We start from the raw sequence: 14,386 nt of genomic DNA, 5'->3' as shown, positions 1-14,386 counted from the left end.
TCAAAATATATAGTTGTTAGTTTTTCTAATACCATTAGTACTTTTTACCAGATATATTTTGTGTTTCAAAAATGTCTGTGGGCTAGCCTAGGAACCTAACATTGCTTCTATAAGGAAAATATTTCTTGAGTTCCAATTGACTCATCAATTATTATCTGGAGCAGGCCTCATTCGTAAGTTGAAGACTATTTTAATTCCTAAAAAAACCAAATAAACAAACAAACAAAAAAACCCACTGGCTTTGTTCATGAGCTTATTTGGGGTAAGATACCATTTTTATCACTGAATTTTATGTAAGTATTAAGGCATGGTAACAAAACTGCAATTACTCCCCTGGAGAGGAAAAAAGAACTATCTTCTAGACCATCACTATAGGATTCTGACACATACTGCCACTGAATATTTTGTTAGAGAAAGTAAACTTTCATATAAGACCACAGTTTAATAGACTTTTAACACTTTCCTTGGTGACATCATCTTCATTTTTATTCAGAGAAAAAAATTCTGGTGATAAGGGTCCATTTCATTACCTGACAAAGAAATGGACTAGGGAACAAAAATAGCAGTAATTCTCAAATGTTAAGTGCCTCATTATATATGCAAAACATTTTGAAAATATAAAGTGATATATAAGAATAGGATATTGTTATATATGGAGAAAGAATAGCATGGTAGAAACAACCCTGGATTTGTAGTCAAAAAAAGTTTTGGATTCAAATCCTCTGGGCATGTTATTTCAGCTTACTAGATCTCAGTTTCCTATTCTGAAAAATTAAAGAGTTAAAATAAAAGATTTTTAATGTTTCTTCTAGTTGTAAAATTCTATTAACCTTAAAAGTATTAGCTTTGGTTCTAATACTTTATAGTCACATGTGACTCCTTTTCTCTTGGATTTTTCTTTCTAATCTGAGGTAAGGATAGATAGAATCTTCAAGAAATGAGATACATATATATGCTTGGGGACTGACTAAAAAACGAATCAGCATCAGAAGCCCTACCATCATAACCTTCTGAAGTGTTCAGAAATGACTTTGGGGTATCCCCAAACCTTTTCACATAAAGAAACAGACAAGTAGATTTGTTAGAGAAGTCTGAGTAACCAATAACTTATACTGGTAAATGTTTTATATATAAGGAAGAAGCAAGCAAGGAAAAAAGAGGAATGCAGGAAGGATGGAAGAGAGCAAAAGAGGAATGATGGAAGAGAGGGAGGAAGGAATAGAAGAAGGAAGGGATAACAGGAGGGAGGAATGGAGGAAGGAAAAGAGAAAAAAGGAAGGAAGAAGGAAGGAAGAGGGTTAGAAAGATGGAGGAAGAAGCAAGCAAGGAAAAAAGGAATGCAGGAAGGAAAGAAGGAAGAGAGGAAGGAAAAAAAGGAAGGAAAGAAGGAAAAATATAAGCATTTATAAATACCCACTTTGTGTCAGGCAATATACTAAGTGCTTTACAATTATTATCTCATTTTTATCCTCACAATAACCTTGGTAGGTAGTAGCATTATCCCCAATTCATAGTTGAGGAAATTGAGGCAGACAGAAGATAATTGATTTGCCCATGACCCCATGGTTAACAAATTTCTAAGGCTAGATTTAATCCAGTTATGAATTCAGGTCCAGATCTCTCTATTCATTGCACCACATGACTGCTTCTAAAAGGCAAGGTAGACCTTCTAGTGCCAAGATGATGGAGTTAGGAAGTAACCCTCTGAAGCACTCTTAAATTCCACTTCAACTAACTAGAAAACTGCCTCAAAATTAGCCTAGGAGCAGGGGAGCAACTTATCATAGGAATAAATAGAGCTTTCCTTAAAAATGATAATTAATGGATATCTAAAACATGTGTGGGGAATGTCCAGCCCTCAAGTCATATAAGTTCTATGAAATCCTTTGATCTGGTGCTGTCACAGCAACCACAGGCAGGACTTCAATAAATTCAATAAATCTAGGAGCTTTTTAGGGGTGAATTAATTAAGCACTTGAACAAATATAGCAGATGAATGATGCTATAATATGCAAATGACACTGGTTAAAAAAAAAAAGGTTCCCCACCCCTGAACTAAAACCATCAGCATGCATTATCTGTAATGGGGATAAGCTAGAAAACTTCCCAGTACAATTAAGGGTAAAGTAAAGATGATATCCATTACTACCTCTATTATTTAGTAATGTACTAGAAATGTTTGCTATATCAATAAGATAATTTAAAAAATCAAGGAATTAGAATAGACCATGACAAAACAAATTTATCACTTTTTGGTGGATGATATGATGCTTGTACTTAGAAAATTCTAGAGAATCAACTAAAAATTATATGAAATTATTAACAACTTAAGCAAAGTTTCAGGATACAAAGTAAAACCACATTAATCATAAGCATTTCCATATATTATCAACAAAGTCCAACAGTAAGAGATAGAAAGATAAATTTCATTTAAAATGAATATGGACAATATAAAATTCTTGGGAGTCTACCTACCCAGACAAACCCAGGAACTATATGAACACAACCATAAAATAGTTTTCAAACAGAGTCAGATCTAAATAATTGGAAAAATATTAATTTTTCATTGGTAGGCTAAGCCAATAAAATAAAAATGGTGATTTGACCTATATTAATCTATTCAGTGTCATACCAATAAAACTGTCAAAAATTATTTTATAGTGCTAGAAAAATAGTAAGAAAATTATCTGGAAGAACAAAAGTTTGAAGATATCAAGGGAGTCAATGGAAAAAAATGTGAAATAAGGTGATCCAGTTGTACTAGATAGCAAACTGTATTAGAAAGTAGTAATTATTGAAAAACCCATCTAGTTCTGACTAAGAAAAAGTGGTGAATCAGTAGAATAGATTAGTCATCTAGTATATGTTAAACTCAAAGCTCCAAGTTTTTAGAACCAAAAACTTCTTATTTGATAAAAAATGCTGAGCAAACTGGAAAACAGTATGGTAAAAATTAGACAAAGACCAACATCTCAGATCATATATATCAAGATAAAGTCAAAATGGGTACATGTTTTGCACATCAAGGGTGATATAATCACCAAATTAAGAGAACATGGAATGGTTTATCTGTCAGATTTATGATAAGGGAAGAATTTAGGACTGAAGAAGATATAGAGAGAATTACAAACTGTAAAATAGACAATTTTGATTATATAAAATTTAAAAGTTTTTGCATAAACAAAACCAATGCCACCAAAATTATAAGGAAAGAAAAAACCGGGGGGAATATTTGCAACAAATATCTCTGATAAAGGCCTCATTTCTTAGAAATTATAAAAATACTATTCATTCCCCAATTGATAAATGGTCAAAGGATATGAACAGGCAGTTTTCAGCAAAATAATCAAAGTTGTCTAGTCATATAAAAATGCTTTAAACTACTATTGATTAGAGAAATACAAATTATAACAACTCTGATGCACCACCTCACACGTATTAAATTGACTAATATGACAGAAAAGGAAAATGATAAATGCTGGAGGAAAAGTGGGAAAGCTGGGACACTAATGCACTGTTGATAGAGTTGTGAACTGATCCAACATTCTGGAGAACAATGTATAACTATGCCCAAAGGACTATAAAACTATGCAAATCCTTTGATCCAGCAATACCACTGCTAGGTCTATATCCAAAGATATCCAAAAAAGGGGAAAGGACCTATTTGTACAAAAATATATAGAGCAGTTATTTTTTGTATTGCTAAGAATTAGAAATCAAAAGGATGTATATCAATTGGGGGATGTTTAAACTGTGGTATATGATTCTAATGGAATATTATTATGCTATAAGAAATGGCAAGCAGAATGATTTCAGAACAACCTGGGAAAACTTACATAAACTGATGCATAGTGAAGGGAACAGAACTAGGAGAATGTTGTACACAGTAACAACAATAATGTTTTATGAAAAACTGTGAACGATTAAGCTATTCTCAGTATAACAATGATCTAAGACAACTCCAAAGGACTAATGATAATACTATCCATTGCCACAGAAAGGACTGATATTAATTGAATATGGACTGAAGCATACTATCTACTTTCCTTCTTTTATTCTTTTTCTTTTATTTATGTTTTCTTGAATAAACTGGAAATGTTTTATATAATTGGATATGTATAACATATATTTGATTTTTTACCATCTCAGGAAGGAGAGAAAGGACAAGGAGGAGGGAGGGATAGAATCTGGAACCCAAAAATTTAAATAAAAATGTTTAAAAATTTAAAAAATAAAGTCAAATAGTTTTTTCCTAAGCAGGACACATTAACATATAGTAGGATAGAAAAAGGAACAGCAGTTATGTGAAGCTGGGCTATGCTTCCCCAGGGTGAAGTTTTATTGAGAGCCTGTCAAGACTCAAGAATAATCTATCTACTACTTTTGGAGGTGTAATGTATAGAGTCCTGGACACGATAGATCAAGTCTTTCCTCAGATAATTATTGCCTTTATAATCCAAGGCAAGTCACTCAATTTCTTCTAGGCTTAGTTTCTTCAATTGTAAAATGAAGATAATGATATTAATAATAATAATTATTATTATCACTTATTTAAGTTTTTTAAGGTTTTCAAAGAACTTTATAAATGTTGTCTCACTTGGTTCTTGTAACCCTATGAAGAGCTATTATATTCCCCATTGTACAAATGGGAAAACTGAGACAAAGGCTAAGTGATTTGCCCAATTTCATATAGCTAGGATGTGAGGTTGAATTTGAATTCAGATTCCTGACTTCAGGTATAGTACTCTGGCCATTGTATCACTTATATTATAGGGCTATTGTAAGAATCAAATAAGATAACATGAGATAAACTCAACTTTGCAAACTTCAAAGCTCAATATAAATGTTTATTATTGTTAAGACATTTTAAGAATTTTACTAACAAGTTTTCACCAAATTTTCTAAAGATTTGCTAAAATAAATAAAAACACACTTGTTTATGTGGAGTTTGGCTTTGGGGGAACAGGGACAGATAGGGAAAGGTAAATACTATGCCAGAAAAATTGCTTTCAGCACTGGACAGCATCTTCTTAAATTCTGGTATCTGACTCTCACACAGGAAAATGCATAGCTTTGGATAAATCATGATATTTCTTAATTGTTGGCTACCAAGTTTGGATATGGATGTTTTCAGGCCCTAATCACCTAACAATTTTGTTTTGGAAATCAACAATAATTATCTGGCTTCATGGGGATAGAAACTTGTCTGACATCCTGAACACTTACTTGTCCCTGCTACCAAACTCTAGCAAAACTGTTACTCTAATACCATCAAAATTTCTCATCAGGCCATAGAATTTCTAGAGCAGTTGAATTTACTGTAAGAGGCAATTTCCCCTAGATCTTTAGTGTTCTGAACCTAAAATATATTTTGTAACACTTCCAAGACCTATGTTCATGTATCCTCGCTTTTCAGACTTTAGTGATGGTTTAAATTAGGTTGAGAAAGTAACTGTGAAAGCTTTATCTGTTTCTCCCATGATGTTATTATAGTAAACTAACTCAAGATGACATTTTTCTTCCTCCAAATGAGGAACCTGGACTCCATGGTTTTTCCATGTTTCATTCTTCTTCACATATGCATTGCTTCCATTCTCCCCTCTCCCAGGATGCCTGTCATTGGAAATTCCATATCCCCTGACACCACTGATGATAAGCCACATTTCTACCTTTGTGAATATAATCATAGGCATGCAGGAATCATTAACATTTGCCAACCACCACAAAATACTTCTCATTTTTACAAAAACAATCCCAGCAAACACTTGATGATGAAAGTGATTTTTGAAGAATCAGATTCCATGACTACAATAACAGAACACAGGGCAGGGAAGAGATAGGTACCAGAGCAATTTCACAATAGTGCAGAGATTTCCTAAGGGTATATAAAATGAAAAGTCTTGCAAGCAATGAGCTAGAAAAATATACTAAGGAAGCAATGTGAACCAAACATGAGGTTTTCAGTAAGAATAAAAAGATGAGGAAAATATTTCTGAAATTTTAAACCAAAGGGAAATGCCTTAAGCTAATAAAAATCTAATTTGGGTACAAAGACTGATGTCTTTCTCATAGACAGTATGCAAAACAAAGACTATTTTTGGCAATAAACTTCTTGGAAAAAATGAAAGGGAGAATATTAGATCTTAAAGTGTCTAAATGACTAAACAGTATCTGCATCTATAAACAACCCAATGCCTCATTAAGGTTTTCCTCCAGAATCTCAAAAAATTCATCCCAAAAGAATAAGTCTAAATTGTCATAAATGATTGTACAGGAAAACAAACCTTTAGAGAAATGAAAAGTAATCCCTTAATGATGAATTGCAAGCACTCTAGTTAGAGGTTTTTGCTATACCAAAAATTCTCCCCAAATCATCTCTTTTCTCTCCATGATTCCTTCTCATTTATAAACTCAAAATTTTATAGAGTCCTTTGTTTAGAACAGAATCAAAGCTCAAAATGGTAGTATTTTAATCAATTGATCAGTATTGATTGAGAACTGCTTATGTGCTTTTGATGGGTGTAACTGGGTGGAGATAAAAAGGAGGTATATAGCAGAGTTCTTGCCCCTGAGAATTTGACATTTTTCTCTATAGATAAAACTAACAGACATATGACAATTAGCAAGAAGAAACAGAACTAAAGAACACTGACTTAGTTCTATATATATACTTTCTTTTACTTCAATACTATCTACTGAAGAAAGTTATTATAAGCTGAAGTCATTCTAGATGTTTCATGGAGGAAGTTAAACAAAATAAATTGACCATATAGATTTTCAATAAGAAAACTGAAGATACAAAGGGTAAGCAGCATCACAGAGGCAAGAGAGATACCCATGGCAGAGAGTATAGAAAATTGGTCTTCTAATCAACAAGACCTGAATTCAAGTCCCCATCTCTGCCACAAGGCAAATCACTTAAGCTCTTAATGTCTCAAAGAAACTATAAATCTATAAATTGTTAATCAGAAATTCATCTCAATCAGGAGATAGGGTTTCCTCACCAGAAGATCCTTATACAATGAAATCACAGATACTATCTATTATAGAGAGTAACATGGAATCCATTCCTATCGCAACTTTTAGTTTGTCAACCCATACACTGATCCCTAATATATGATTTTTAATTCTTAACCTCTATATCAGAAATGAACTACTCATGGGTTCATCATTGCACTATTATTTAATTACTTGGAAACAATGAGTGATTAATATCATTTTCCATGATAAGAATAACAACAATAATAAAATCTAAAATTCACAGAACACTTTAAATTGTCTTTTTGTCTCTAGCCAGTATGCCACCTATCTCTCTCAATTCTGCCTGATGCAATATGATCAACCCATCAAAAAATAAACAAGCACCTACTACATCCCAGGATGTGTACAATTGACTAGAACAACAATCCCTACTCTTACATTCTTGAAGGGGAGATAAAAGATAGAGAGACAGAGACAAAGAGAGAGAGTTATCCATTCTATATCATGACTTTTACCATCACAGTTTCAACATATCCTGGGTCAGCATAAGAAATATAATGAAAATTTTGGAGGAGTTTTGCAGAAGCTATAGATGACATCCAAAGATAGACAGACAACACAGAAAAAGTTTAAAAACTTTGAAATATATAAAATATATGTATAGAGTTGTATGATATCAATATATTTTAGCTTTTAATGCCATAATGCCATAATAATCATAATAATGCAGACTTCTCAGGTATGAAGGGAGAGTCAAAAAATTTTACATAAATATATATTTGTGTGTGTTTCTATGTATACATATATTATATGTGTATTTATAATACGTGTGCACACATAAATTTGAAGTAGATATAAACATGTATGAAGCATTTAAATACAAAGTAATAGGAAAAGGTACTGATAGTTGGGATAACTTCAAGAAAGATACCTGTTAAAATTAAAACGAGATTCCTTGTCTGAATTTCAGCAGGTCACTGATGGTGGCTTCTACCTTCCCTGCTACGGAAGGAACTTTCCAGTTTCAAAAGATTTTTGGAGAACTTATGCTTGGTAAATGAATATTTTGCTGAAGAAAGGAAATGCCTCAGCTCCTGAGAGTGTATAATTGACAGTGAATATGGGGTGCCTGTAGAAATGGGACTATTATTTTCATTGTATTTAACCTGGGGTCTTGTCGTTCACTATTATGGCAGTCTGTGCCACCAAGGCTCTCACTTTTCTTCCTGACTATATCATCATAGTGCATTTTTTCCCCTCCTTTCTTCTCCTTCATTCCCTTCAAGGGTCAAATTCCATTCGGGCTTGAAATGACTTCTCTAGTAATGCTAGAGAAAGCATTGACCTTTCAAGGGGAAATTTCAGTAAAGTGATTGGGGGCAACTCATTAAGGTCATCTTCCCCTGGTTAAGAACAATAGCTAACAGCTTTAGGCTTTCTCTCTCCACAATCAGGAAGGAAACACTGCACCAAACTAGAAATAGTCACATTGAATCTTTAATTAGAGTAAATCTGGGCTCTGACTGATTCTCTGGAAGGGAAGTAGCTAATGTCCTGAGCTCAAAGGAAACCCATTCCAGCTCTACAAACAGGCAGCTGAAGGCTCTAGCTACCAAAAGCATTTCTACTCCCCCATGCAAAACCTGTGAACTGTGTTTGAAAACAAGAACTTAAAGAGATTTTAATTGGCAAAAGCTTTCTTTGCAAGGCAAGTGTGCTAAAGAATGATCTCAGTGCTCACAGGGACCCCAAAGAATGAGACCTTATTTATAGAGAACTTTAGGCTCAAAAGCACAAACTAGGTTGATTATTTAACTGGGGGTTGGCCAGGATGCTTAATTAATTTGCATATTTAAAGCCCTTTGCCACCTTGCCTGTCTGGATACAGAACAAAAGCAAGCTTTAAACAACTCAATGACATTTTTACATTGTGCCTGAAAAATTGCAAGCCACCAAAGCAGCTTCCACAAACCCCACAGGTCTTTATTCCAGCCAAGAACAATATTGGAGTGAACAAGAGCATTTGAAGGGAAATAATTTGAAATGTACCTTCATGTTGGAAGCACAAGAAGATTTATAAGTATATGTCTGACCTTCTCCACAGACACATGATGATTTAATCTATTTCATATTCTGCTTCTACAAGAAGCTTCTCTGGAATATGCATCAGGATGGGTAGAAGAAGTTCCGTTTGCAAATCAAATTTGCTGGGACCACTTGCCACAGCTAAGATATATGAGTTTGTCCAAGAGCAAGCAATTTGCTTCCAGCACTACAACTAAAAGAAGGCCTACCTCTTCCCCATGCTATGGAAATGAGGACATCATACCTGAGGAGTATCCAGGTCCAACTTAGCTTCAACTTCATCTCTGTGGCCTTCTTTGACTGTCTCAATCCATAAGGAAGGAAGGAATCCTAGGAGCCTTTACTTGCATTTCTCATGAGTCACCTACCACCTACTGTTGTGGATCCAGAGCTACTCCATCTTTAGAGTCACTTCATTTTGTTCACATATATGTCAGTCCTCCCCTATTGGTGCTTGAAATGCAAATAACTCAAAATTGGACATGCCATGGTATCCTGTTGCTAGCTCTTCTATATATATCTACAAATTCAGGTGTTTAACCCTGAAACTGGGTTAAACAGTGCCTTAAACATAGTAGCTATTCATAAAACATTTGTCAATTGATTGACTCACTGGTTGTTGATAAGATGGGGAGAGGGATAAGAAGCTAATAAAGTTTTCCTCTACCCAGCAGGGGCAAGAGAAACTCTGCAAACATCAGACAAAAATCCAAGATTTAAAGGAAAAAAAAAACTTTAAGATAAAATAGTTCAAAAGGCTCAATAAGTATTTGTGCAACTTTTATATGTGTGATAGGCAGCTAGGTGTCCCAGTGGATAGAGCATGGGTTTTGGAGTTGGGAAGACAGGACTTTGAATCCAGCCTCAAACATTTATTAACTGTGTGACCCTTGGCAAGTCACTTAACCCTGATTGCCTCATATCCAGTGCTATCTGCAGTCATCATGATTCATATCTGGTCACTGAATCCAGATGGTTCTAGAGAAGAAAATGAGGCTGGTGACTTTGCACAGTCCCCCCTCATCCAATCCAATCCATGTGTTTGTCATGGAATCACCTCCCTGATGGAATGGTCTTCTTTGAGAATTAAGGACAAACATTATTTTTGTAGGTGAGTCTATGTGTGGGCTAATATCCCATAAACTTCCCCAAAATAGAACCTAAAGATTTTCAGTCTATTCCCTGGCACTATTGGGGTACTCATGGAACCTGAATAAATTGGTCTGAATATAGCCCATGTCTCTAAAATGAGATTTCTTTGAAAGTTAAAGTAGTTATATACATTTTTCATATTAAGAAAAATCCTTAAGTTTTAAGGATTTTTAATGTTCTTTAAATCTGAATAAAAATTATATTCATTCTGATCATTCCTACGATTATAGACCATACTCAGATCTTAATAGGAACCAGATTTGGTTGGTTAAGTGGGCAGAATGCAGCTGTTATAATTGGACTAACATAGATATTAGAAAAGGAAATAGTATGGTGGGTAGGAAGAAAGATAGATGGAGTTCTAAAAAAAAAAAGAACTGACCAGTCACTTTCTTTTTGTAGACCTCATTTTCCTTTTCTACACAAAGAAGGAGCTGGATTAGAAAATTTCACTGGTATATTCAAGATTTGACATGACAAAATTTAGATGTGTCGATTGTTGTCAAAAAATTGTAATTTTACTTTGAAATAAAAATTTTCTATACTACTATCCATTTTCTTTGCTTTAAAGATAAGAAAAAAATGAACTTTGTCCATTAATGCAGCTTGATCCTTCAAGGTATTCTTAAATACTGGTCCTTTGTCTTCTGAAAATAAAGACATTCACTTTAGTCTCTCCCTGTCTACTGACTCATTCCCTACTGCTTACAAATGTGCCGATATCTCCCCTATCTGGGAAACAAACAAAACAAAACAACACCTGCACTAAATTCTTCCATTCTTGCTAACTACCTATATCTCTTTGACTTCTGAGACTAAACTCCTGAAAAAGAATATGTACAATAGTTGTCTCTACTTTTTTGCCTCTCACTCTCTTTTTAACTGCATACTATCTGGCCTCTGGCCTTATCATTACACTCAGATTGCTCTTTCCATAATTTTTAGTTGCCTAATAATTTCTCAACTGCCAAATCCAATGATCTTTCATCTATATTCTCTCTGCCCTGTCCCTTTGACATTATTGATTACTCTCTCCTCCTTGATAATTTCTCTCTGTGATTATGGAACACCATTCTTTCTTGATTCTCCTCAGAACTATGACTGTCTCTTTTGTTGGTTCCTCTTTAGATCACACCCTCTAATGGTAGGTGTACCTCAGGGTTCTATTCTGGGCTCTCTTTTCTTCTTCCCCAAATCTACTTCACTTATTAATCTCATCAATTCCCATTTAATGTAATTATCATCTCTGTGCTGATGATTATCAAACCTGACTAAACTTGTTGCTAATCTCCAATCACTCCTCTCCAACTGTTTTTCAGATATTTTGAACTGGCTGTCCAATAGACATCGTAAACCTACTATATCCCAAAACAGAACCCATATTTCATCCTATTAAGCCCCTCCACAACACACACACACACACACACAAACACACCCCTTTCCTATTACCCTATTACCTTATTGTACTTCAGACTCACAACTTAATAGTAATTCTGGATTCCTCACTGTCTCAACAGGAATATAGAGTTCAGCTTTGTAACATCTCTTTCCTCTGACAATACCATTTTCTAATACAGTCCCTCAGCCCTCTAGACTATTGTAATAATGTAATAGCCTCCTGTTGGGTTATCTCTCCTCACTCTAATCCCTCCTCCATTTAGTCACTAAAATAATTTCCCTAAGATATATGACCAATCATGTTACCCCTTACTCACAAAACTCTAGGGGCTCCATATTACCTCCAGGATCAAGTACAAAACCCTCTGTGTGGCATTCAAGCCTAGCCCCTCTCCTGCCTTTCCAATCCACTTACACCTAACTACCCACCATGTATGCTTTGATCCAGTGACATTGGTCTTCTGGCTATTCCACAAACAAGACCCTCCTTCTCTGCTTCTCTGGCCGTCCCTCAAGCTTGGAATATTTTCACTCTTCTATTTTCCTCTGGTTTCCTTCAAACCCAGCTGAAATCCCACTGTTTACTGGAGGTCTTTCTGAACTGCTCTTAATTATAGATCTTTGTTATTTTTTTTTAAATTTATCCTGCATATACCTTGCTTTGCATATATTTATTTGCATATGGCTCATTGTTCCCTCCATTCAATTGTAAACTTTTTGAGGGCAGGAGCTTTTTGACCATTTTTTTTGTCTTCTTGGCACTTAGATAGTGCCTGTCCCATTATAGATGTTTATTAAAACGTTTACTGATTGACTGATTCCTGGACAAAAATTACCTAAAAACAAATGAACTGTGAAAAAGGGCTGTCTCTGGGACCTAAGTACCAGGGGTTGTTAGGACCTGGTTGCTAGGTACTTCCTCAACTGATGAGACCCAGGAAACTGTTGAATCAGATGAACCTGACCTATGCCACATAAACAGACCACTGGGCAGCTCTCAGTAAAAACAGGCAGAGATACCAGAACCTAGTTATGTTCTCCCTTCTCATTGATTCAATGATTGGGCTGTCTTTCCATGTGAGTCATAGTCTAAGGTTTAGATTTCTATTCAAGTTAGAACATCTAAAATAATATCTAGGCATCAAGAAATTTCATTTTACACAGATATATCATTTAGGAGCTTGGTTGGTTTGGGTAAGTCAGATTTTGGCTTGAATTTCTGAACTGTGAGGGAGAAAGTCTAGACTATTGATGCTAACAGTATGAAAGCATGTTAGAAACCATCTGTCCTTCTACTCAACTGGTAAATTATGGGATGAGTCTTAGGGGAAGTGTTTAGTTAAAATCTACTGATAGCTCAAAAGTAACACTCTCAAAAACAGAGCTGGAGGAAAGCATAGTGTTCACCCTTTCTTCATATTCTTCATGTCGCTGTTAACAATTGATCTTTCCGTTAAAAGATGCTGATTTTTTTGTACCTAGACAGGAAGCCCTTCTCAAAGACTCTTCTGACTTCACAGGTAAGTTTTCTCTCATTATCTTTCTATATGAAGAAATTAGGTTAATATTCACTCTTGTAGTGCTGCAGTTGCCTTCGCATCTTTGGTAATCAATGCAGTCTATTAAACCACCTCATTTCCCCAAGGTAAATACTCTGATCTTAAAGATAGCCAGTTCCCTCATCTAATCCCAATTTTACCCTAGAGGCAAGTGAAAAATCATAGGACCACATCTAATCCAACTCCCTTCCAGAGATTTGCCTCATTCTTTTTAAGAACATACTTTATATATGACCAATCTATCTGTTTGAACACTTTCAATGAAATGTTTAAAGCTGCAAGGGACCTCAGAGACTATCTAATATTATTCCATTTTATAGCAAGGAAACTGAAGTCCAAGGAGGTTAAATAATTTGCCTAAAATGACAGAGGTAGAAGTAAATAATAGAGTTGTGATTCAAACCCAAGTCCCATAACTACAAATGCACTGCCACTGCTCTATATCAAGTGATCCAACTGTTTGTTATCTCTGATAGTTAGAAATGTATCCTTCATACAACATCCAGATCTGCTCCTTTGTCCTATTTCTACCTATTGGTTTTACTTTAGAGCAACAAAGAATAGAACTCCCCTCTATAGTCCTATTTTTGTTTTCTCATTCTATGATCCTAATTCTTCATCTACTGGTTATCATCCTAGGCTCATCACTGGCTTGACCTTTACCTGCTAATCACAATCCAGCCCTCAAACTTGACCTCTTATACTTATTTCTGTCTCATTGTTTCCATTTTTTGTTCCAGGTGCTTGGCTCTTGTCCTTCATATTGGTCTCTGCTTGAATTTAATGAGTGAACTTTTCTGTTTTGCCAAATTGATGCTGGCATTCATAGTGACCACAAAGGGCCAAGAATTTAGAAGAAATGAGTGTTCATTACCATTGAGACCAACATCCCCCAGCTACTATTAGAGGGAAGTAAGTGGCTTCAAATGTTGGGGCCAATGCTAAGTAAAGTGGGACAAGATAAATCCTCTCCACATCCCTTCTACAATACTTCATTGTATCTATTACTCATATAAGCAGAGGATGATGAAGCATAGTCCTATATTTCACTCAGGGTACACATCTTGCAATCACTACTTGATCAATATTCATTGTGACCAGTGTTGTGGATGTGTAATTAAGGCATCTACAATTTGAAGAGTTAACTAACAATAAGAGGCGGTACATGATATTTATGAAACAAGGAGTGAAAATAGAGATCCAGAGATTTA

This window comes from Macrotis lagotis, chromosome 4 (assembly GCF_037893015.1).
Source record: "Macrotis lagotis isolate mMagLag1 chromosome 4, bilby.v1.9.chrom.fasta, whole genome shotgun sequence".
NCBI lineage: Eukaryota > Metazoa > Chordata > Mammalia > Peramelemorphia > Peramelidae > Macrotis > Macrotis lagotis.
This window is presented reverse-complemented; position numbering follows the sequence as displayed.